Consider the following 25,268-nt stretch of genomic DNA (forward strand, 5'->3'; position numbering starts at 1 on the left):
TTAGAGATTCATAGAATAGTAAAAAAAAAACATTTAGGTGAAAAGGTATAAAAAATTTTGAATCTTAAAGTTTCAGTTATTTTCCCTGAAGTTCTCAATTCCTCCCATATATTATAAACCAAAACAGGGTCTTATAATAGCAAAATTCAAACTAGGGCTAAATTCCAAAATAAAACTTGATTTAATTCAAACATTTCTCCTAAAAGAAGCAATTTTCCTGAGTTCTCATGTGTAAGCAATTTTAGACAAATTTCAAACTACATGATTTTATCCAGGTTACCTATCGCTAGGAAACCACATTTAGACATATCCTATACCTACCAGTGAAAATACTTATCTTCAGATCAGGTCACATGCCCCATATCTAGGTATATATGGCGTAAAATCTGGTGTTTAATTATTTAGTGTGCACAATATTTGAGTATAATTGGAATGCTCATTATAAATCAGTAATGCTCATTATAAATAACTTATCTAGACAGACTCAAAAATAACTGGTTAACTTTAAAACAACCACCTGTTTAATAACATAAATATCTTGATAAGAATGAACTGATCTGCCCTGGAAGACTAGAGAAATTCTTGTGGGTAATTATAACAACATGATGATAGGTTTTTCAAGGTCCTTTCTAAAGTCAGTAAGCTCTTGGGCTCCAACTGCTCCATCCATGATTCAGTGATCACAGCTGAGTGTAACAGACATCATGCTGAGCACATCACATCCTTGTTCATTATTTGCCAGAACCAGCTTATCCCCTGAAGCACCAATTCCAAAATGCATGCTTGAGGTGAGTTAATAACAGCAGAGAAATTCTTACTTCTACACATTCCTAAATTGGTGGTTGTAAAAGGGCTCCCCTGGAACTCTTGTGGCTGTAGCTTACCCTCTCTTCCTTTGGCTGCCAAAGAAACAATATCATTAACAATGGTTTCCAGTCATTTTATATGTGTTTACAACAGGTGAAAGAAAAGTGAGAAAGCGAGAGACAGGCGAGTGAGAAATGAAGGACAGAGACCAGGCAGAGATCTGCACAAAGGTTTATTTGTCAAAGCTGACAAACACAGGCCATCTCTCTATAGAGAGGAGAGAGGTGCCTGAGATGTTCGGGTGTTGAGCCTATGTAGGGTCGGGGTTTGGAGTTGTAGCCTAGCTCTATGGGATAGGCTCTGGGGTGCTTGCCCTCAGAGCTAGGCGGGTGGGGAATAGCATGGGATTGGCTTAGGTTGATGGCATCATGGGGCTTTCCAGAGTCAAGGGGTTCTGTCCTTCTGGGATTGGCTTAGGATTATGGTACCATGGGGTAGGTCACTAATGGGGGTGGGGGAGTTCGGTAAGAGAAAGTACAGGAAAGTGAAACTTATAAGATGGCAGTTAACATTTAAGATGGCTGCTTGAATGTTGAATCAATCCCCTATAACAGGTGTGATGAATCCAGCAATGCTGATATCCCAACATGATTTTGTCTTTTATAGTCATGTCCATCCAAGAAGAATTTGCTTCAGTAGCTTTTAAACTTGCCAGAGCTGAAGTTTTTATGATGAAGTCATTGACAGAAATTTTTCATCTCCCTTCTAACATTTTATTAAGTTCTTTTAATACCAACAAAACTTCTTTTGTATTTTTATAAAGATAATAATGAGATATGGTTTTCTTCAATTGCATTAACCACTGTGCAGTAACTTGACCCATGTTGCTGACTGGAGTGTCTGTGAAGACACCTACCTGTAGGAATGGATGCCACTCCTGGACTCGGGGAGGCATATCAGGTACTAGGGCAGAAGCCACTTTAGTAGGTACCAAAGAGTCAATGACCTTCTGGATTATTCCACCATCTGATTCTGTCCCATTTTAGTGGTGTAGGGTCAATGTCTTTCTCTGCTGCCAACAATTTTTGATAAGGGGCTAACAAACACACGTTCCTTTAGTCCAGCTGGAGCAGCTGGAAAAGCAATTGAGGATGTAGGAGCTAAAGATTGGGGAGTTAGAGGAATAGTGACCCCCAGGGTTGGGTAGGTGGTGGTACTTGTGGGTTTAAATCAATTATTTCAGTTGGCCTATAGTCAGCAAAGGCTGCTCTATCTGCTTCCTTTCCTACCGTGAGACAAAATGAGGGATAAATATTATGCCTCCAGGAATCAGGATTTTGGCCTTATAACCTTCTTCCTGTGCTTCAAAACCTATAGTGGCCTTGTCACTTTCTTTTTTCTGCTTATAAGTCTCCTTCATTTAGCTTCTCACCCACTTTTCCCCCTCATCTCTGAACTGTGCCCATGGACATGGTGGGAAAGCAGGCAGGAAGAAGTACCTGCCTGGGAGTGGGATATGAGCTACCAGAGGCCTGAGCAGAAGGCACAGGTGATGGTGCTGGGGCTGCTTTTTGGATAGGTGCTGCTGAGGAATCCCATGTATAATATTTAAAGGCCTTAATATCCTCAGTCTTTCCAACTGTGTTAAAGATGATGGATCCAACAGGAACATTTCTAACAACAATGATCTTTGCCATTTTACATTCCTCCAGGCTCTTAAATCCAAAAGTTGCTTTATCAGTTTCAACTTCTACAATTAGATCATCCTCATTGATTTTGTCTCCTAATGGGCTATACTGCCTGTTTGGATGGTGGGGAAAAGAGAAAGTAATGGAACCTTCTTGTTCCACTGCAGGGCTGAGAGGGCAGACAGCAGTTGCCTGGAGATCCCAAGTTGCAGTGGTAAACAGTTCCATCAAATGGTGCCAGAGCTGAGGCTTCAGCAGCACAGTGCTTGGACCCTGCCATAGACTGTGGTGGTGATTTTGCAAGGAGAGAATTAGGTGCAGACCACGAACTCACACATGGATCACCAGCTCCCTCCCAGGAGGCCATCCACCTAGCCCCAGGGCTGCATTCCAGGCAGTCACAGACAGAAGCACCACCTAGTGCCACTAATGCCCCACACCCCAAACCTTCACCATCTCTGGAGTGACCTCTTCAAGCTGGATTAACTTTAAGAGCATCAATAACCTGTTTTAATTATAGTGTCTACTTTAAATTGAGAATATAAAGAGCTTTGGTGGGAAAATAGGTCAAAATAACACACAATTAACATCTCTACAAGGAAGCTATAAACTCTTAATTAGCAGTTGTTGATTACCACATGCATTCTAATAAAGATTACCAGAAGAAGGCACAGCATGTTAGATGCTCCCTGACTTTTAAAATTAGAAGGAGTTCTTTGTATACTCTGGATATTAGGGCTCTATCTGACGTGTGAGGAGTAAAGATTTGTTCCCAGGATGTAGGCTCTCTATTTACCTCTCTTATTGTATCTTTTGCTGAGAAAAAACTTTTTAGTTTGAGTAAGTCCCATTTGTTGATTATAGTTATTAACTTTTGTGCTATGGGTGTCCTATTGAGGAATTTGGAGCCCGACCCCACAGTATGTAGATCGTAGCCAACTTTTTCTTCTATCAGACGGCATGTCTCTGATTTGATATCAAGCTCCTTGATCCATTTTGAATTAACTTTTGTGCATGGTGAGAGAAAGGGATTCAGTTTCATTTTGTTGCATATGGATTTCCAGTTTTCCCAGCACTATTTGTTGAAGATGCTATCCTTCCTCCATTGCATGCTTTTAGCCCCTTTATCAAATATAAGGTAGTTGTAGTTTTGTGGATTGGTTTCTGTGTCCTCTATTCTGTACCATTGGTCCACCCGCCTGTTTTGGTACCAGTACCATGCTGTTTTTGTTACTATTGCTCTGTAGTATAGTTTGAAGTCTGGTATCGCTATACCGCCTGATTCACACTTCCTGCTTAGCATTGTTTTTGCTATTCTGGGTCTTTTGTTTTTCCATATGAATTTCATGATTGCTTTCTCTATTTCTACAAGAAATGCCGTTGGGATTTTGATTGGCATTGCATTAAACCTATAGAGAACTTTTGGTAATATTGCCATTTTGATGATGTTAGTTCTGCCTATCCATGAACAGGGTATATTTTTCCATCTTCTAAGATCTTCTTCTATTTCTCTCTTTAGGGTTCTGTAGTTTTCATTGTATAAGTCTTTCACCTCTTTTGTTAGGTTGATTCCCAAGTATTTTATTTTTTTTGAGGATATTGTGAATGGAGTGGTTGTCCTCATTTCCATTTAAGAGGATTTGTCGCTGATATACAGGAATGCCTTTGATTTATGCGTGTTGATTTTATATCCTGCCACTTTGCTGAATTCATTTATTAGCTCTAATAGTTTCTTTGTAGACCCTTTTGGGTCTGCTAGGTATAGAATCATGTCATCTGCAAATAGTGATAATTTAAGTTCTTCTTTTCCTATTTTGATGCCTTTAATTTCTTTCATCTGTCTAATTGCTCTGGCCAGTGTTTCGAGAACTATGTTGAACAGAAGTGGTGAGAGAGGGCATCCCTGTCTTGTTCCAGATTTTAGAGGGAATGCCTTCAATTTTTCTCCATTCAGAATGATGCTAGCCTGAAGCTTAGCATAGATTGCTTTTACAATATTGAGGTAAGTTCCTGTTATCCCTAGTTTTTCTAGAGTTTTGAACATAAAGGGATGCTGTACTTTGTCAAATGCTTTTTCCGCATCTATCGAGATGATCATATGATTCTTATTTTTAAGTCTATTGATGTGGTGAATAACATTTATTGATTTCCGTATATTGAACCAGCCTTGCATCCCAGGGATGAATCCTACTTGATCATGGTGCACAATTTTTTTGATAAGTTTTTGTATCCTAGTGGCCAGAATTTTATTGAGGATTTTTGCATCTAGGTTCATTAGAGATATTGGTCTGAAGTTTTCTTTCTTTGAAGTGTCTTTGTCTGGTTTAGGTATCAGGGTGATGTTGGCCTCGTAGAATGAATTTGGAAGTTCTCCCTCTTTTTCTATTTCCCGAAGTAGCTTGAAAAGTATTGGTATTAGTTCCTCTTTAAAGGTTTTGTAAAACTCTGCTGTATACCCATCCGGTCCTGGGCTTTTCTTAGTTGGTAGTCTTTTGATGGTTTCTTCTATTTCCTCAATTGATGTTGGTCTGTTTAGGTTGTCTATATCCTCCTGACTCAATCTGGGCAGATCATATGACTTAAGAAATTTATCTATGCCTTCACTATCTTCTAATTTATTGGAGTATAAGGATTCAAAATAAATTTTGATTATCTTCTGTATTTCTGAAGTGTCTGTTGTGATATTGCCTCTTTCATCCCGTATGTTAGTAATTTGAGTTCTCTCTCTTCTTCTCTTCGCTAGCATGGCTAAGGGTCTGTCGATTTTGTTTATTTTTTCAAAGAACCAACTTTTAGTTTTGTCAATTTTTTCAATTGTTTCTTTTGTTTCGATTTCATTAATTTCAGCTCTGATTTTCATTATTTCTTGCCTTCTACTTCTTTTGCTGTTGTTTTGCTCTTCTTTTTCTAGGATTTTGAGATGAAGTATGAGATCATTTATTTGTTGGTTTTTTCTTTTTTTAAGGAATGAACTCCAAGCAATGAATTTTCCTCTTAGAACTGCTTTCAATGTGTCCCATAGATTCCGATATGTTGTGTCTGTGTTTTCATTAATCTCTAAGAATTTTTTAATTTCTTCCTTGATGTCTTCTATAACCCATTGATCATTCAGTAACCTATTGTTCATTCTCCAAGTGATGTATTCTTTTCCCTTCCTTCTTTTATCGTTGATTTTCAGTTCCATTCCATTATGATCAGATAGGATGCATGGTATTATCTCTACTCCTTTATATTGTCTAAGAGTTTCCCTGTGACATAATATATGATCTATTTTTGAGAAGGATCCATGTGCTGCTGAGAAAAAAGTGTAACTGCTTGATGTTGGGTGGTATATTCTATATATGTCAATTAAGTCTAGGTTATTAATTGTGTTATTGAGTTCTATGGTTTCCTTATTCAACTTTTGTTTGGAAGATCTGTCCAGTGGTGATAGAGGTGTGTTGAAGTCTCCCATGATTATTGTATGGTGGTCTATTAGACTCTTGAACTTGAGAAGAGTTTGTTTGATGAACATAGCTGCACCATTGTTTGGGGCATATATATTTATGATTGTTATGTCTTGTTGGTGTATGGTTCCCTTGAGCAGTAGACAATAAGAGAACAAACAACCCAATCAACAAATGGGCCAAGGACCTGAACAGACACTTCTCAGAGGAGGACATACAATCAATCAACAAGTACATGAAAAAATGCTCACCATCTCTAGCAGTCAGAGAAATGCAAATCAAAACCACCCTAAGATACCATCTCACTCCAGTTAGATTGGCAGCCATTATGAAGTCAAACAACAACAAGTGCTGGCGAGGATGTGGGGAAAAGGGTACACTTGTACATTGCTGGTGGGACTGCAAATTGGTGCAGCCAATTTGGAAAGCAGTATGGAGATTTCTTGCAAAGCTGGGAATGGAGCCACCATTTGACCCAGCTATTCCCCTTCTCGGTCTATTCCCTAAAGACCTAAAAAGAGCATGCTACAGGGACACTGCTACATCAATGTTCATAGCAGCACAATTCACAATAGCTAGACTGTGGAACCAACCTAGATGCCCTTCAATGGATGAATGGATAAAAAAAAATGTGGCATTTATACACAATGGAGTATTACTCTGCATTAAAAAATGACAAAATCACAGAATTTACAGGGAAATGGATGGCATTAGAGCAGATTATGCTAAGTGAAGCTAGCCAATCCCTAAAAAACAAATGCCAAATGTCTTCTTTGATATAAGGAGAGTAAGAACAGAGTAGGGTCGAAGAGCATGAGAAGAAGATTAACATTAAACAGGGATGAGAGGTGGGAGGGAAAGGGAGAGAGAAGGGAAAATACATGGAAATGGAAGGAGACCCTCAGAGTTATACAAAAGTACATACAAGAGGAAGTGAGGGGAAGGGGAAAAATAATATAAGGGGGACAAACGAATGTCAGTAGAGGGAGCAGAGAGAGAAGAGGGGAGGGGAGGGGAGGGGAGGGGGGATAGTAGAGGATAGGAAAGGCAGCAGAATACAACAGACACTAGTATGGCAATATGTAAATCAATGGATGTGTAACTGATGTGATTCTGCAATCTGTATATGGGGTAAAAATGGGAGCTCATAACCCACTTGAATCAAATTGTGAAATATGATATACCAAGAACTATGTAATGTTTTGAACAGCCAACAATAAAAAATTTAAAAAAAAAATAAAATAAAATTAGAAGGAACTGAAGCCACCAAGTGTGAATGGACTTCCACACCAAAAGTTCTTATGATCTACTTAAGTAGGTTTATGTTTTTTTGATGTTTATACTGAAGAATTTCATCTGTAAAATTGTCTTTGGATATTTAGAAAGAAATAGGCTAACTACTCCCAATCTTTTCAAAAGACTGACATTTTCCAAGTTACAAATGAGTTAAAACTGTTATAGTTATGTAAATCATCTTAAAAATAGGATTTTATGAAGAGCAAATATCTTGCTTTTAATGAAGCAGTTTGTTTCCTTTGAACTATATCATTTTAAGTCACTATTCTTTTCTATTCCAAATGCCTCTGTCCCCGCTAGTGACATAACTATATGACCCAGTATATGGGTTTCCAAATTTCCCACTGTCATTTATCTGAGAGACTATCCTTATGCCATTTTGTCTTCTCAGTGCCCTTGTTATTATAAACTAATATGTGCTTGGGTTTATTTCGGGGCTCTGTTCTGTTCCATTGGTCTGTCATTGCTCTGGTTACTCCAACTTTGTGAGATAATTTAAACCCCGGAATTATGATGTCTTTAGCTTTGTGCTTCTTGCTTAAAATTGCATTGACTGTTCACAACCTTTTATGATTGCATATGAAATTTATGAATGTTCTATTTTGGTGAAAAATGCCATAGAAATTCTGATAGATATTTTGTCTAATTTGTATATTACTTAGGGTAGAATGAATGTTTCAAAAATTGTAATTCTTCCAATCTGTGAACATGAGATACCATTTCAGTTTTTCTATCTTATTAATTTTATTTCATTAATGTTATGTAGTTTTTAGTGTACAATCTTTTACCTCCTTGATTAAATTTATTCCTCAGTACTGTATTCTCTTTGATAAACAAGATTGTTTTCTTGAATTATTTTTCATGTGGAGGATATTATTGGTGCAAAGAAATGCAACTAACTTTTGAATGTTGATATAATATGCTGACACATTACTAAATTCATTTATTCTAATATTTATTATTATTATTATTACTATTATTATTAGTGGTGCCAGGGATTGAACTCAGGGGCGCTTGACCACTGAGTCACATGCCCAGCCCATTTTATTTTTATTTTGAGACAGGGTCTTGCTAAGTTGCTTAGGACCTTGCTAAATTGCCAATGCTGGCTTTGAACTTGCTATCCTTCTGCCTCAGCCTCCCCATGCAACAGATTTTACTTTCTGGTTTTTAGGGTTTTCTGCATATAGGACTATGTCAGCTGCAAACAGGGATAGTGTCTTTTTTTCTTTCTTACTTGGATGCCTTTTCTTTCTTTTTCCTATCTGATTGCTCTTGCTAATAAGTCCTGTGTTGAATAAAAGTGATGAGAATGAACATCCTTTCCTTGTACTGGATCTCAGAGGAAAAGCTTTTAGCTTCTTCTCATTCTGATTATAATATTATCTGTGGAATTTTATAAATGGATTTTATTGTCTTGAAATTTCCTTACATATCTAAATTGTTGAGATTTTTTATCAGGAAGAATATTAAACCTTATCAAATGCTTTTTCTAAAGATTTTTGGAAGAGTTTAAGAAGAATTGGTATTAAATCTTCTTTGAAAGTTTGTTGGAAATCAGCTATGAAGCCATTTGGTGATGGACTTTTCATTGTTGGGAGGTTTTCAATTACTACTTTACCTCTTTAATGATTAATATCTGTTTAGACTTCTGTTTTTTCATGATTCTGACACCACTAGTTACTGGAAGTCTTGTTTTCTCACATATTGAAGTATAACATTAGAGAAGCATGCCAAGGCAAGCATATAAAACAGGGTTTATTTAAAAACAGGTAACATATACTTCTCCCAGGAGAGAGAAAGGAGGCCATAGCTAGTGTCCTGGTATCCCCAGAAGTGAGGGTTTTCTGCCTTTTTATATGTCCTAGGCTTCTTTTGTTCTCCTGTTTCATTCCCCCTTATCTCTCTTCTTCCAGCCTATGTGCCTAGGTCCAGGAAATGCTTGTTGGGATGGCCAAAAGGTGAGAAGCAGGTGGACTGGGGAAGGGCCAGACACATTAATTAACAACTTTTATAAGTCCCTGTAGGGAGGAACAATCCGTGGGACAGGTTTCCTTAGCAAGAGGTTGAAGCAGGGGGCAGGATATCTTGATTAGGGTGGAGGAAGGGCTCTGAAGACATTAGCATTTCAACTTCTCCAACTTCCCAGACCAAATGGACCTCCTTGATCCTATCTGACCTGATTTACCGTATATCTATACTTATTCCCTCTTATAATTCTGCCTTCATTTCCATTGTAGTAGACTGTGTATTTTCAGAATTTAGCTATTTCCAGATTATTCAACTTTTGGCATCTTGTTATTCATAATAGTTTTTAAAGATTCTTTTCTCTTTTAAGCATCCATTACAATGCCTTTACTTTTTTGTTTTCTATTTTAGTCTTATTTCTTCTTAGTGTAGCTAAAAGATTGTTGAATTTTTTTAAGTACCAACTCGTGGTTTGGTTGATATTTCTATAGACTTTTAAAATTCTCTGTTTGATTTATTTCTGCTCTGATCTTTATTATTTATTTCCTTCTGCTAACTTTAATTTCTTCTTCTTTTTCTAGGTCACGTAGATTCCCTGAGGTTGTGTATTTGAGATATTTCTTCTTTTTAATGTAGGCATTTGTTTCTATAAGTATTCTTAGAACTGCTTTCGATGTGTCACATAGGATTTGGTTTATTGTTTCCATTTTTATTAGTGTCGAGATATTTTATGTCTTCTATTAAATTTTTCCTTTGAACCACTGCTTGTCCACTAGTATGTTGTTGAATTTCCACAAAATACTGTGAATTTTCTGGTATTCCTCTCGCTTTTGATTTCTCATTTCACATCATTGTGTTCAGAAAAAATAAATTTGACATAATTTAGGCCATTCTAAACTTGTTATGTGCTAACATGTCTGTCCTGGAGTGTTCTATGTGCACTGGAGAAGAATGCTATTGAATGGAATGGTTATAGAGTCTGGTAGGTCCATTTGGTTTAAATTGTAGATCATGTCCAATGTTTTCTTATTGATTTTGTGGATGATTATTCATTGTTAAAAGTGGAGTATTGAAGTCTCTTGCTACTATTTTATTGATGTCTATTTCTATCTTCTGTTAATATTTCTATATTTAGGTGCTCAATATTGGGTGTATATATATTTATAGTCATTATACCCTCTTGAATAACTGACCCCTTTATCATAATGATCTTTTTTAAAAAAAATTTGACCTAATCTCCATTTTATATAATATAGGCATAGTTGTTCTACTTTCTTTTGGTTTCTACTTTCATGTATTATCTTTTCCATCCCTTCACTTTCAGCTTATTAGTATATATTATATATATACTAATATGAGCTTCTAGAAGCGAAAATTTCACAGTGAATTAGTAAGAATCAGGAAAACATCAATGCTAGTCCAACTTGCTGTTTATGGGACTTCAGGGTACTAATGGATTTGAAGGAGTCTCTGGAAAGTTGTGTCAAAGAGTTGATCATTAGAACATATTTAGAAGCAAATGCTTTGGGCTTTGGGCTTTGGGGTAAACTGCTTTTGGGAAAAAACATCTAGATACTAAAGATAATTTCTTAAATAAAATCTCTTCAAGATAAAATTACTGTGATATTGCAGTCTTTGCCTATTTTGTGATCAGAGGAAATAGTCACAGTAGGGTATAAAGACATTGTTAGGTGGGCTATGTGAATCCTAATGCAGTCATACTGTGTAAGAAGTACATAAGCAAAATCTGCAAAATAGTGGCAAGTATTTCTGCAAAATAGTATTTAGCAATGATTCCAAAAGGTATTCAGCAAGAGTATCACTTTTAACTAAAATATTTTTTTTCAAATCCTAAAAAGAATAAGTTAAATTGTTCATCTTTTTTTTTTAATATACAATGGCACACTCTGCCAGGTACCATGTATGTGTTTATATGTGGATCAACCAGTGAGTGAATTCTATTTTAATATGAAAGTCTTTACTTTGGAAATTGACCAAGTGTCAGAATTATACTGGGTAACTACAAAACCAGCACAGGAAACATGGTATTAAAGGAAGCTATCAATTACACTGACACTTAATGGAGAAAGTTTTGTCATGCTTCCATTTCCTATGACTCCAACCCATTATTACTCTTGGTCTCACTTTTTTTTTTAATTATCATGGAACAGAGGCTTTTACAATGACAAATGCCCTACTCACGAAAAATTTAAAGACAAGAGAAACAAAGTAGTTATTGAGCTTCAACTAATTCAGCATCTATTGAATGAGGACAGGATGTCTCCCAGGCTAAATCAGTGTCATTGAGTGGTATTAAAACTCTGAAGAAATAATATAATAGCTTATGATCCAGGGAAAACACAACAGAGCAGTTTATAGAGAAACAAATCTTATGAGGTTGTTTCCATAATATAGGAAAAAGAAAGAGTGAGAGAACAAATGAGAGATTGAATCAGATCTGGCTGCTGTGTGTGTGTGTGTATTTGTGTGTGCATGCAAATACTCATACACACGGATGGTGGCGGCAGTTTGGACACAGGTATCCTTTAGTACAAGGAGAGCAGTTGCCTTTAATATGTTGAAATACTTAAAATGTTCTATAAACTAGAGTAGCATCTGAAAAAAAACTAACTACTTAAATGATTTCCATAAATTATAAACTAAAAATTATTCCATTGGCCACTCTTGTGGATTTTGTTAATAGGAGTTGATGATATATTGATTGTGAAGTCCAAAGCAGTAACTCATGCACTTATTAATAATCTTGGAGGAGGTTCTTATGTCTATCCATATTCTTGGCCCATATGCTTTTACTTAGCTTTGAAAAAATAAACTCTAAGAATAGTAAAATTTTTTCAGAAGTCAAAAATATAGATAAAATACATTTTTCAGTGAGTTTGAAGAAATCATGTTTACAAAACATCACCTAGAATTTATGATTGTTGTGCAAATAAATGTGGGTTTAAAAGGTTCCTGGATTCAGTTGTGGATCAGTCTTTCCAACTTTTACTTCTAATTATTTTAGCATGTTTTCTTTTTTCCTTTAACAGGTGTTTTTCCCCCTAGCACATTCCATTGGAAATTTATATAGAAAAGAATCATAACTGAGAACAATTCCCAATTGCCCAAACTTCCTACTAAAGAGGAAAAAGAAACATTTGCTACTTTGTTTTACAAAATAAATTTATTCTCCAGACCCATTTATGTGGGCTGTATTTTCATTCAGACCCTCTGATATAGCCAGATTTGAAATTCCATTTCTCTGTATAACATCTTCAGGTGTTGATTATAAAATGCATCTGAACAGAGTGAGATCAAATGAATCTCAGTTCACAGCACAGACACAGAGTTTAGTGGTAATGGATGAAGCTTTTAAATAGAAAATTTTACAATGATTTATACTCTGTTTAATAAAAAAGTTAAGCTTCAAACTCTTGAAAAACTTCTGCACAGAAAAGGGAAAAATCAACAGAGGGAAGAGAAAAACTACAGAATGGGAAAATATTTGACAACTCTTCATCAGACAGAGGATTAATATCCATAAGATTTTTGTCTAAAAATTAGGATAAAAGACAATTAATGCCATTTAAAATGAATACATATTTATCAAAATAAGAAATATGAATGGCAACAAATATATGAAAAAAATGCTCAATATTGTTTGCCATCAGGGAAATGCCAATTAAAATTACCATGAGATAAAATATCAATTAGAACAGTTATTATCAACAGAACAAAACAACAACAAGGAAAATTAATGCTGGGGAGAATGTGAAGAAAAACTCATACTCTATTGGTAGGAAAGTAAACTCGTATAGCCACTATAGAAAACAGTATGGAGGGTCTGCAAAAAACTAAAAACAGATGTACCATATGATCTAGTTCTCCCACTGTGGGTATATATCCAAAGGAAATGGCCTCAACATACTAAAAAAAGTATCTATGTGCCCATGTTTATTGTAGCACTATTCACAGTAGCTAAGATATTGAATCAAACTAGGTATCCATCAGCAGACGAATGGGTAACAAGAATGTCATATATGTACATAACGGAGTATCATTTGGCCTGGTAGAAGAATGAAATCTTGTCATTTGCAGCAAAATAGATGGGACTGGAGGACATTAAGTGAAAAGAACTTGACACAGAAACACTATTACCACATGTTCTCTCCTCTATGTGGAAGTTTAAAAAGTCATTTTGAAAGTAGAATAGTGATTACTATGAATTGGGAAAGGTTTTGGAGGGTGGAGGCAAAGTGCAAAAAGGGAGGTTGGGTTTGGTCAGTGCATTCTGTATGTATGGATGGAAATATCACACTGAGGACTGGGGTTGTGGCTCAGTGGTAGAGTGCTTGTCTCGCACGAGCAAGACCCTGGGTTCGATACTCAGCACCACATAAGAATGAATGAATAGGATAAAGGTATTGTGTCCAAGTGCAACTAAAACATAAAATAAAACAAAAAGGAAATATCACACTGAATTCCATTAATATATACCATTAATATATATTAATAAAAATGATAAAAGATCAAAAAAGAATCAAGATGCTACACATCTCTAAGAAACAAATGCTAAAAAAGTGCTTAGCTCTAGTCCATCTCTTTTGCCAATTTCAGTGCTGCAGAAAGGCAATGGACGATTTAATGTATGTAGCAATATTGTGGATTATTCAGTGCCACAGATGGGTAACAGCAGATGCATAGGGGATAATCACTGTGCTCTTAATCTATCTCTAACTGCTGCCATGTGAGGGTGAAATTTAAAAAAAAAAAGGTGAGATGATTATAATGAACTTTCATGTACTCTTCACTTGAATTCAATTAATATATTGTTAGCAGGGTGTGATGGCACATGCTTATAATTCCAGCAACTTGGGAGGCTGAGGCAGAAGGATCACAAGTTTGAGGCCATCCTCTGCAACTTAGGCCCTAAGTAACTTAATGAGCCCCTATCTTAAAATCAAAAAATAAAAGGAGTTGGGTATGTGGCTCAGTGATTAAGCACCTCTGGGTTCAAACCCCATTACAAATAAAAGTATGGTAATATATTGTTGCAGTTTTTTTTCTTTATCTATACACACATAGACACACATAGACACTACGCACACACACACACACATTTTTCTCTTCTTCCTTCATATTTTCATTGAAACATTTGAAAGTTATGGATATCATAATACATTGTACCTATATAACTTTGTATGTACTAAAGAAAAAAAATATTTGATATACATTACTGCTGTATACCTACTAAATTAAGAAAATTGACAATTCACATGATATTGTTCAATAGGTAGTTCATACTCAGTTTTTAAAATAATGTCTTTCATGACGATATGTCAACATTTTTTGTTTCTGTTTCAGGATTCAATCTAGGATCATAGTTTTCATTCTGTTGTCATGTTTCTTTAATTTACTTTAATCTGGGACATTTTCTCAGCTTTGCTCTGTGTTAGTTCTTCATTACCACACAACACATTATCCTAAGACTTAGCGGTTTAAATAATATTTTCACACAATTCCTGTGGGTCAGGAATCTGCAAAGGCTTTAATTTAGTTGTGTGTTCCAGTGTCTCTCACAGGCTGCAATCAAGGTGTCAGCTGGAACTGGAGTCATCCCAAAGTCCAGCTTGGGAGGGAATCCTAATGTATTCGTTGGCAAAATTTGTGGGCTGTTGGACCTAAAGCCTAGGCTCCTGTAGACTGTTGACCTGAGGCCTCCCTTAGGTCTTTTCCATGTTGTCAGCTCACATTCATGGCAGCCAACTTCACCAGAACAACAGAGAAGACAAGACAGGAGAGAGCAAACAGAATATAAGTTAGAGTACTTTGGACCTTAATCATGTTAATAACAATCCCACCATTTTGAAAAGTTCTATTCATTAAAACAGGTCATTAGATTCAGCTCACCCAGAGGGTATAAATACCCCGTGGGAGTCATGTTAGAAGTTATGTACCACTCTGTATTTAATTGTTTGGACAATTTTGAAAAGTATAGACTCATTTTTTTTATAGCATGTCCTCCAATTTGGAACTATCTGGTTGTTGCCTTATGGATTATATTTAGGTTTTACAGTTTTGGTAGTGATAAACATAAGGATGTGTATATTTTTTTCAGTGATTTTATTGGAAGATATCAGTGAGGTTCATTCATTATTGATGGATTACATTTCATCACTATATATATATATATTTTTTTCCCATTGTGTATGTTAATATAGTTATTTACTGTGAAGTTACTACTTCTGTTCTTTGCAATGGTAAGTAATCAGTTGGGGATGGGGGATGCCATGCTTTGTAAATATAACACTCTCTCATCAACTTTCATTCAGGGGTTTTAGCATCTGATATGGGCCAAATTGTATACTCCCAAAATTCACATGTTGATGTCCCAATGCTTGGTAAGTTAAAATGTGACTATATTTAGACACAGTACCTGTAAAAAGGCAATTCAGTTAAAATAAGGCCATTAGGATGACCCTCAATCAATCCAACTGGTGTCCTTATAAGAAAAGAAAATTGGTACACACAGTTGGATACTATGGTTGCCTGTACACATCTGAAAAGTCATCTGAGGATGTGGGGAGAGAAGATGACCAGATGCAAGCCAAAGAGAAAGGTCTAGGAAAACCAAACTGCTCACTCCTTGGTCTTGGAAGTTGAGCATCCACAACTGTGAAAAAACATATTTTCAAGTGTGCTTTAAGTCACTGAGTTTATAATATTTTGTTAAAACAGCTTAGCAAAACAACACAGCCTCTCAAATGATGTCTATTATAAGAATCAATTTTAGCCTGGTGGTTGCAAATTCAAGAATTAAAAATCATTAATTAGTTCAAAATTTATTAACCTTTCTTCCTTTCTCATTTTTTTTAATATTTATTTTTTAGTTTTTGGCAGACACAACATCTTTTGTTTGTATGTGGTGCTGAGGATTGAACCCGGGCCGTATGCATGGCAGGCGAGCGCGCTACCGCTTGAGCCACATCCCCAGGCCTCATTTCTTAATTTTTTAACAACTCCCTTTTTATTTTCTGGTATAAGTGTGAACTGATGGACACTGTAAAAAAACATTTGATGTGTAATTATTTATTCCCCTTATTATTCATTTTGTCTCAATTTTTTTTCTGACTAGTCCAGTGGAACTCCTTCAAGCCAGATTCCATTTCCTTTAACAGTGACTTATAATTTTTTGAGTACTCATTCATTATCTTATTCAACTAGATGTGCTAAAGTTGATTTATAATTTTTCTAAACCATTTTGGCTTTCATACTTTATTAGAGGATCATCTAGTGTGGAATTTTATTTAGAAATCAAGATTGGGTGCCAGGACTGGGTATGCTCGCTGTCTCTTGATCCCTTTGAAGGGGATTTTATCCATGGACAACAACATAGTAAATACTGACAGACCTTTTTCTTTCTATAATAGAAAAGAAAGGAGGTTTGTGGGACTATTAATATAACTTTGGAAAATGTGAAAGCTTGTTTTCAAGTTGTATGTTAAACAGACAACAAAGCATCTTCTATTGTATTGCTTTGTATGAGAAGAAATTAAGGAGCTGGTTGGTAGCTGAGTAGGTTCCAAGGCAGTTGCTTAAATGGTGACCTATTCATAGATAATTTTCTTGTATCAGATGGGACTTCCTTAGCAATCTAGCAGTCAGCCTCAAATGTATCCCAGTACTTGGTGCGCAGTCCTAAGGTGGCAGAAGATTTTGACTCCTTTCATACAGTAGGTACAGAAATGTACACACAACTTGAGTATGAATGGGCAGGGGGTGGATTTTGGTGACTCCTCTGGTCAAAACCACACAAATTATTAGAACTTTAACTTCTTCCCTTGGGAGATGATGGGGAGCAGTATGTGTCATGCTTATTAAAGGAAGAATGGCAAAAGTTGTGCTTTTATGGTGCAGCTGTATTTTATTTTTCTATAAATAGGTAACCTGTGCATCCTATTAATCCACCCTAAACTCATCCAGAAATGCAATAATAGGTTTCAGAATTTCACAGTGGATCCTGGTGGCTGCAAAGGAACTTTGGCTTTCTTGGGGGAAAAGTTTTTGAGATAGAACAATTCCCGGGGAAATCATAGAAAAGGCATTGACTAGTTTGAGCTCAGTCTTCCCTGAACTGGACTGACAATGTTGATGAAGATGACTCTTGGAGAATGAGAAGCTCACCCAAAGAAATTCAGAGAAACTCTTGCAGCTGGACCCACAATTCTGGAGAAAAATCCACTAGCCCTTTCTATTTCAATCAGATGAAAAATTAAAGGAAAATAAAGGAAGCTGTCATGACATAATGCAGCAAATTCCCCATATTAAGGCATACTCTTTTTTTAAGTGGTTGCTATTGTGTGGTTCAAGTTCAAGGAAGGTGAAGGGTAAATATCCTGCATCCTCAGATGAAGCAGTATAGCTGTGATTGCTGTGTAAAGAGGTACTCAAAACTATGATTGATGGCATCAGTAATAGAGCTTTGGGTGGACAGAAGTATGGAAACTTGTTTGAGTTTAAAGTTGCTATGTGTCACAAAATGAAAAGTGAGAGAACTCAGGCCTATAGTCCCAGTGGCTTAGAAGGCTGAGGAAGGAGAATTCCAAGTTCAAAACCAGCCTCAGTAACTTAGCAAGGCCTAAGTAACTTAGCAGAGTGCCTGTCTCAAAATAAAAAAAAATAGGAAAGGGCAGGGGATGTGCCTCTAGGTTCGATTGCTGGTACAAAAAAAAAGAAGAGTGAATGTAGTATAGTGAATATACTTTGATTCCTGGTAGGTAGTAGTTTTCTTTCTTCCCATCTCTGTATTAAGATTCAGCCATTTTAAAAAGAAAAATGTTTAGGAGTAAGAAAATGTTGTCTTTGTCCCCAAGGTGGACTAAGGTTAAATACAACACTTAAAATATACTGGGAACATCAGGACAAGGAGAAATTTGAACTTCTATGACTTAGTTTGATGCAGGCCCCACAAGTCAGTATTTTACCAGGGCCTTCTCTACAGTATGAGGGGGTGTTCAGAAGGCATGTCCCTTTGGACCTTTTTGCTGTTGCTTTTACATCTGAATATAGTGGTAGGAATTGATATTTAAATACTTTTATTTTTGTCATCCCATAAGTGCCAAAGCAGACTTCCCCAACTGGAGAGAGCCACATATATAGAAGTGTTATTTTTAGGACCTTTCAACTTAATAAAACTACTTTGATTCATAAGCATTTGTGAATAATTATTTTGTCAACTGGTGGCCCAGGCAAAGGAAGCAACCTCTATTTGAAGGTATGCTTTGAGGTTTTGGACTATTCAACTTTCTAACATGCCTACAGGTGCATTCATTTTGAAAAGCAGCTATTAAATTGATACGAAATTCATGACCTATGGGTTCTTCATTACTTTTCGAACCTAATAGCCCAACAGGATGTGTCAGTCTTGACTATAATCAATAACATGGTAAGAAGGGCTCAAAGAAACTTTGCTTGTTACATGGAAATAGCATATCCAAGAACAGCTGGCTTGGTCCCAGAGACATCTTGGCTTGACAGTATTCTTGGGGGAAAGTATATCTCAAACTGCAACGCCTCAAGCAAAGCCACTGGCTAAATAGGGCCCTCAATCCACAGAGGTCCCCTAAATGTTTGGACCTGGTTCTCCAATAGTTCAGTTAGGCTGATATTCAATTTTGTTTTCTGGCTGCTACAATTATTTAGCCTAAGTACCAGTCATAAAGAACCAAAATTGGATGTGGTTGTTCCACTCTGCGGGCAGCAATTTAAGGTCATTCTCATAGTTCTGGCTAATACTTTGCTGAAGAAACCTTGTTATATTAGATTCTGTTACAAATGGTCTAGCTGCTTAGTCTTTTCTCTTGAAAAGCCATGATTTGTAAATTTAAGCTGCTCCTCTATGGGGCCATGAACTGTGGAGACCATGCTGATTGAACTATCTGGGTGTCTTATGTAAATGCTCAAGATGAGGGTCCAGTTTTTGATACCATTTGCATCAGGCTGTTGAATGAGCTGTCCCTGCCCAAAGTGCTGCCTAGAGTCATCACTGCATTGGACGTGGCAGCACATCCATCTTCGTAGACTGAGCATACTTTACAGGACTCAGTGTTCCTGACTTACAGGACATTCATGCATGCCAGGTGTGTTGTTTCTGGAAACGTTGACCCATTTGGTCCATAGTCAGAAAGGCCACATTTTAGGAGGAGCAGGCTCTTGCCTTCCATTGGACTACTGGCTACATTGAACCAGTGACTCTCTCAGAGCTACTGGAATAGCTCACTATTGTTACTTTTTCTAGTTGGTGTGTTGCTATTACAGTTTGCCCAGCTGATTTCAGCTGAGTAAGTATGACCCTTGACACCAAATAGTGTCATGTTTTCAGATTCTTGACACTTACAGAAGTTTGGCAGTGGTAAGACTCATTGCAAAGGGCACTGAAGTAATGAGCTGATAATTGAGGGGATCCAGGTACCATCCATGCTTCCTACCTTCCATTCACAACGACATGATATTGCTGGGCATTGAAATAGCCTCCTCACATTTGGCTTAAAAACATTTCTGACTTTATCTTTCTCACCTCCATGTGGTAATTTAGCAAGGCAGTTTGGTCATTAAATATAGCTATTTCTCAGAAAACGATAAACCTTTGGTCACTTCCTATTTTAAATATTCTGGATTCCTCCCTCTCAGTTCTTGGAAATGATGCTTCAGTCTTTCTCCTGCCAAAGATTCTTTGACTAAATTTTAATGAACCTTCTGAACCTCCTCTAGAACTATTTTTGTGCTCCCTTATAAATTCCACTTTTAGAAAGAAACTTACTGAGTCATTTTGGCAAAACTCACCACCCTTGATATCTTATCACCCTTGATATGTGATCAGATTTCTCATTCTCCATCATCCCCCAGGTGATATCTGATCACCCTGGTCTGCCTTTTGCAAGATTCCTGTTAGGGCAGTTTAGTGTGGATCCCCTTTTTTCCCCGGTGTTTCTTCTTAGAAGTTTTCTGTCTACCAACTCTCCACCCTAATCCTTGGCTATAAATTCCCACTTTCCCATGCTATATTCAGAGTCCAGCTCAACTCTCTCTTCCACTGCAAAATACCACTAGAGTGTTCTCTATTATGGGTGGACCCAAATAGAGACTGCCTTATTATCCTTCAACGAAAGTCATGAAGTCATTTTTCTTTAATATACTTAACAGCAGCTCAGGCTGTAGTCCCTCAGCCAAAAGAGGGGCTAAGGGATCTGAACTTATGGTTCAAAGTTGCATCCTTTTTATGACCTCAGCTCAGAAGATATTGGTAATTACTACTTGGTTCCAATATGCTGCTTTCATAATGTCCCTAAGGAGCCTACAAAGACCAAAATGGGTGACAAAATGAGTTTTCATAAGTTTCATAATGATTTTGTTCTTCCATTGGAACTTGGTAGATAACAGGCCTGGGTATGAGCAGGAAATTATTGAAAATAATGTTATATAGAAACAGTAAAGTGACACATAAATTTTGTGGCAATGGGCATGAAGTAATAACCCAGGCATCTGTAAAAGAAACATTGTAAACCCCTAGACATTTACTTTTTCTTTAGGACTCACCCCTGGTGTCTTCCTCATGAAGGAAAATGTCATGATACAGCTCTTTCAAGCTGTTGCAAGCACCATAAATTCAGTTGGAAACAATGGTGAGAAATTCAGCTATTATTTAAATGAAGTGATACTTTGGGGTTCATTATTTTGCCTCACACAGTGAATGTGAGGATTCAAAAACAATAGAGGGCACATTGTGTGGTTCCATTTATGGGACGTTCATGAAGAAGCAAAAGAAATCTATAAAGTTAGAAGCTAGAATAATAGTTATCCCAGAGATAGAAGCCATGTGGTCTGGGAAAGTAAGTGAGGAAGTTCTCTGAGATAATGGAAATTTTGATGTGCACATATCTGTTGTGATTAAATGCAAAATTTGAGTATCTGTGTATTTTAAATTTGTGAATTTTAATATATGGAAGTTACTTCTAATTTAAAACAAACGAACAAAAAAGATTTCTGAGAGTAATGACTTTTTTATTTTTCTTTCTGCCACCTACTGCAGTAGGTAAGGAAGTAAATTTTCCTTTTTACTCTTCTTTATGCCATGTGTTTGATTTTTACTCTGTAGAGTCCTTTGGGGTCCCCATTTTACTTGAGGAATGTCAATCTGGGAATGTTCCAAACTTTATCTTCTGTCCCAGATTATATGCCATCATCAAAGTGCTTTCTTCAAGCTTTGGCACATGCTTTCAGAATAAAGGCCGGCCGTGCACCCCTGCATTTCTTAAGAGTTCCTACTTTCTTTGTTTATTTTGCTCATCACATCCTTATTTTCATGTCACTTTACAATGAGTTTTAAAATTTATGTGTATGTGAATTGTTGTACATTTCAAATAAATTTTATCTAATATTACTACAGTTTTAGTGAAGAAGGTTACTCTGGCTACATAAACCACTATATACTGTTGAGAAACAGTGACTCTGCTAGTTGTAATCGCCCTTGTGAGGTTCGGACCTTTTATGCAGCTTCATTTTAAGTTGGAGGTTTTCATTTTTGCTTTTCCCTTAATTACTGCAGGTATTGCAAATGGCCTCCTGTCTTTTTCTCTAGTCCAGAAACAGATATGAGATTCACAATTGGGAGCTACTCTCCTGTGATAACACCATTCACTCAGAGAGTCCCTGCAGGCATGCCTAGCTCCTGGGTGACTGACTCTTGTCTTTTTCTCATCACTTCAGATACAGAATTCACCCAAGAGGTAACCATGGCAGTGGTCACAGCTTTTTAAACTTCTCTTACAATTTGAAGAAACAATCCTGGCTTCTGACTTAATATAACAAATATGGCCACAAGATATTCACCTATATATACCCTGCTGTCTATAAAGTCAACTGCCTCACTGAATTACTGGTACTAGTTTAGTAGTTATTGCCTGCATCTATATGCCAGCATCTTTAACAAGACCTCTAAGGCTTCAGAAATAAAACCAAGGATCAATAAGTGGAATGGAATAAAATTAAAAATTTCTGCATGGCAAAGTAAATAATACATAGCATGAAGAGAAATTCTACAGAATGGGAGAAAATCTTTGCCAGTTACTTTCCTGATGGGATCAATACTGAGAATATATAAATAACTCAATAAATTTAACACACACACAAATAAATCCCAAATAACCCAATGAATAAAGGACAAAAAAGGACAAAAGCAAACAGAAATATAAATGGCCAAGAAATGTGTAATAAATTATTCAACATCCCTAGAAATCAGGGAAATGAAAATCAAAACTAGGTTGAGATTTCATCTCACTCCATTTAGAGTGGCGATCATCAAAAATAAAAATAATAATAAATGCTGGTAAGGATGTGAGGAAACAGAGACTGCAAATTAGTAAAGCCACTGTGAAAAGCAGTATGGAGATTCCTCAAGAGACTAAGAATGGAACCACTGTATGACCCAGCTATCCGAATTCTTAGTATTTATTCAAAAATCTAAAATCAATATATCATAGTGATACATGCATTCCAATATTTATAGCAATGCAGTTCACAATAGCTGAGTTATAGAACTAGCCCAGATGTCTTCCAACAGACAAATGGATAAAGCAGATGTAGTCTATATGACGATGGAGTTTTATGCAGTCAAAAAGAAGAAAAAAATTATGTCATTTGCTGTAAATGGATGTAACTGGAGAACATCATGCTAAGTGAAATAAGCTAGACTCAGAAAGTTGAGCATTAAATATTTTCTCTGACATGTGTAAGTGAGAGAGAAATAAGGAACTAAAAAAGAGGGAGGGGTCCCACATAAGTAGAAGCAAGAACAGTGGAGTAGAGGAAGGGCTCTTGACCAAGTTGTAGGAAGGAGAGAGGGGGATAGGAAGGAACTGTGGAATGAAATTTACCAAGTTGTGCTATGTGAATGTTTGAATATAACAGAATCTATTCTATTCTTATGCGTATCTACAATGCACCAATTAAAAAAACAATAAATAAATAAATAAAAAGAAGACCAGCAGAGTATAGAAAAAAGAACAAGTGGAGGAAAGTGGGGAGGGAAAGCAGAAGTACTGGGGTTAAAATGGAGCAAATTATATTGCATGCATGTATGAATTTCAAAATGAACCTCACTGTTATGTGTAACTGTAATTCACTAATATAAACATTTTTTAAAAAGAAGTCATTGCCTTAAGTTCACAGTTGCAATTGTTAATTTTTGTTTCTGTGAAGTACAAATATGATTCTTCTTCAATTTTATTTTTGAATTTTTAAAACCTAACATTGCAATAGAAGAGCAAGGAAAAACTCAAAGCATTTTCTGTGCTGTCTTTGGATTCTTGTAGATCCCTCTGCAAGAAATTGAACAGTAAGGCATCACCTAATTTTCTTTTTTTTTAAGAGGGAGAGGGAGAGGGAGAGGGAGAGGGAGGGAGGGGAGGGAGGGAGGGAGAGAGAGAGAGAGAGAGAGAGAGAGAGAGAGAATGAATTTTTGTAGATGGACACAACACAATGCCATTATTTTTATGTGGTGCTAAGAATCGAGCCTGGGTCTCACCCATGCTAGGCGAGTGCTCTACCACTGAACCACAATTCCAGCTCCATCACTTAATTTTCAACACAGACCAAGACCTGTTTTGTGAAGTGTCTTTTCTCTCCTTTTCCCCCTCAAGGCCTCCTTGTTCCTTGCATTCTAAGACTATGCTATTTTTTTTTTTTTTTTTTTTGGTAACAGGAATTGAACCTTTGGGCCCTTCACTACTGAACCACAACCTGGCCCATTTTATTTTTTATTTAGAGACAGAGTCTGCTAAGTTTCTTAGGGCCTTACTAAGTTGCTGAGCCTGACTTTGAACTTGAGATCCTCATGCCTCAGCCTCCCAAGCAGCTGGTATTACAGATATGTGCCATCGCACCTGACTACATTGTTTTCATGACTCTTTTTCCTATGAGAATTTGAGCTTCTTGAGAGCAGGTATAATATCTTGTTCAAATCTGCATCTTTAAAACATAACAGTGTGCCTGCTAAATTAAGAGCTCAGTGAATTCTTAAAATTAATTAGATAATTAAACATCTCTGATTCATTTCCAAAACTTTACAGTCTGATGCTACACAGGCTCTTATGCTTTTCTCTATTATTTATTTTTTTCTTACTGTTTTTTAACAGCCACCCACTGTACCATCTAAGCTTGTTGCTTTGTTTCTACAATACTCTGTGACATGCTTATCTTTGAGCATTTTTCTCAGTTGCCTTTGAAAATTGATTGTGTATGTGTGGTATATTTAGCAACTCTTTCTCTACAGCATATTTTTAAATCATGAAATACAATGACCAATGTATATATATTTTAAAAGAGGTACAAATGAAAAGCCTCAGAGAAATTGTAGGGGAATCTAGCAGAAATGAGTCAAATGTAGGTGACATTAAACACAAGTTCATGTTTCATTCTGATTGAACTGGTCTGAATTTCACTGAGCTGTCTGATGTATGCCAGGGTTTTAATGGGCAACAGAGAAATATAATGTCTGATGTGCATCATGCTGGAGTTTGCTTTCCAAAGGACAGAGGATTAAGGGGCTCATTCGGACTTTGCAGTTGCAAAACCACATGAATATTATGCTGACGCTGGAGCCTACAATTTGACCAAAATGTATATTTAAAAAAAACCATGAATATGTTCCATCCAAGCCTGATATTAGATAAAACAAGTATCACAAGAGCAAGTTTGCATATGTTTAAAAAGGAAACCATTGTAGTGTTTGGATTTATACCACACAGTTTTTGATTCACGTCTAAAATTGTAGCAGAATAGAACCAAAAATGGACTTTTGAAAGTTGACTCTGTCACTCACATGCATTTTTCTGAGTGAAGGCCTCATGTTTAGAAGAACAAATGCCTTCATTTTTATCTGAATACATCATGCAGGAAATTCTAATTGATCAATCAAGCTTATTTCTTTTATTAATTTTACTACATAAATTTATAAAAGACAAATAAGAAGTCAGACAATCTTTTATTTTAAACTTGGTTGAAATAA

The 25,268-nt window shown here is 36.4% G+C and overlaps 1 pseudogene; it reads right to left on the reverse strand.

Annotated features, from left to right (window-relative positions):
• Positions 1-592: 592 nt before the first annotated feature.
• Positions 593-19,294, reverse strand: LOC124101742 (dihydrolipoyllysine-residue acetyltransferase component of pyruvate dehydrogenase complex, mitochondrial-like; annotated as a pseudogene).
• Between the last annotated feature and the right edge of the window lie 5,974 nt (positions 19,295-25,268).

Source organism: Marmota monax, unplaced genomic scaffold (assembly GCF_021218885.2).
Source record: "Marmota monax isolate L192 unplaced genomic scaffold, Marmota_monax_Labrador192_F-V1.1 WCK01_AAM20220418_F8-fsc00052, whole genome shotgun sequence".
NCBI lineage: Eukaryota > Metazoa > Chordata > Mammalia > Rodentia > Sciuridae > Marmota > Marmota monax.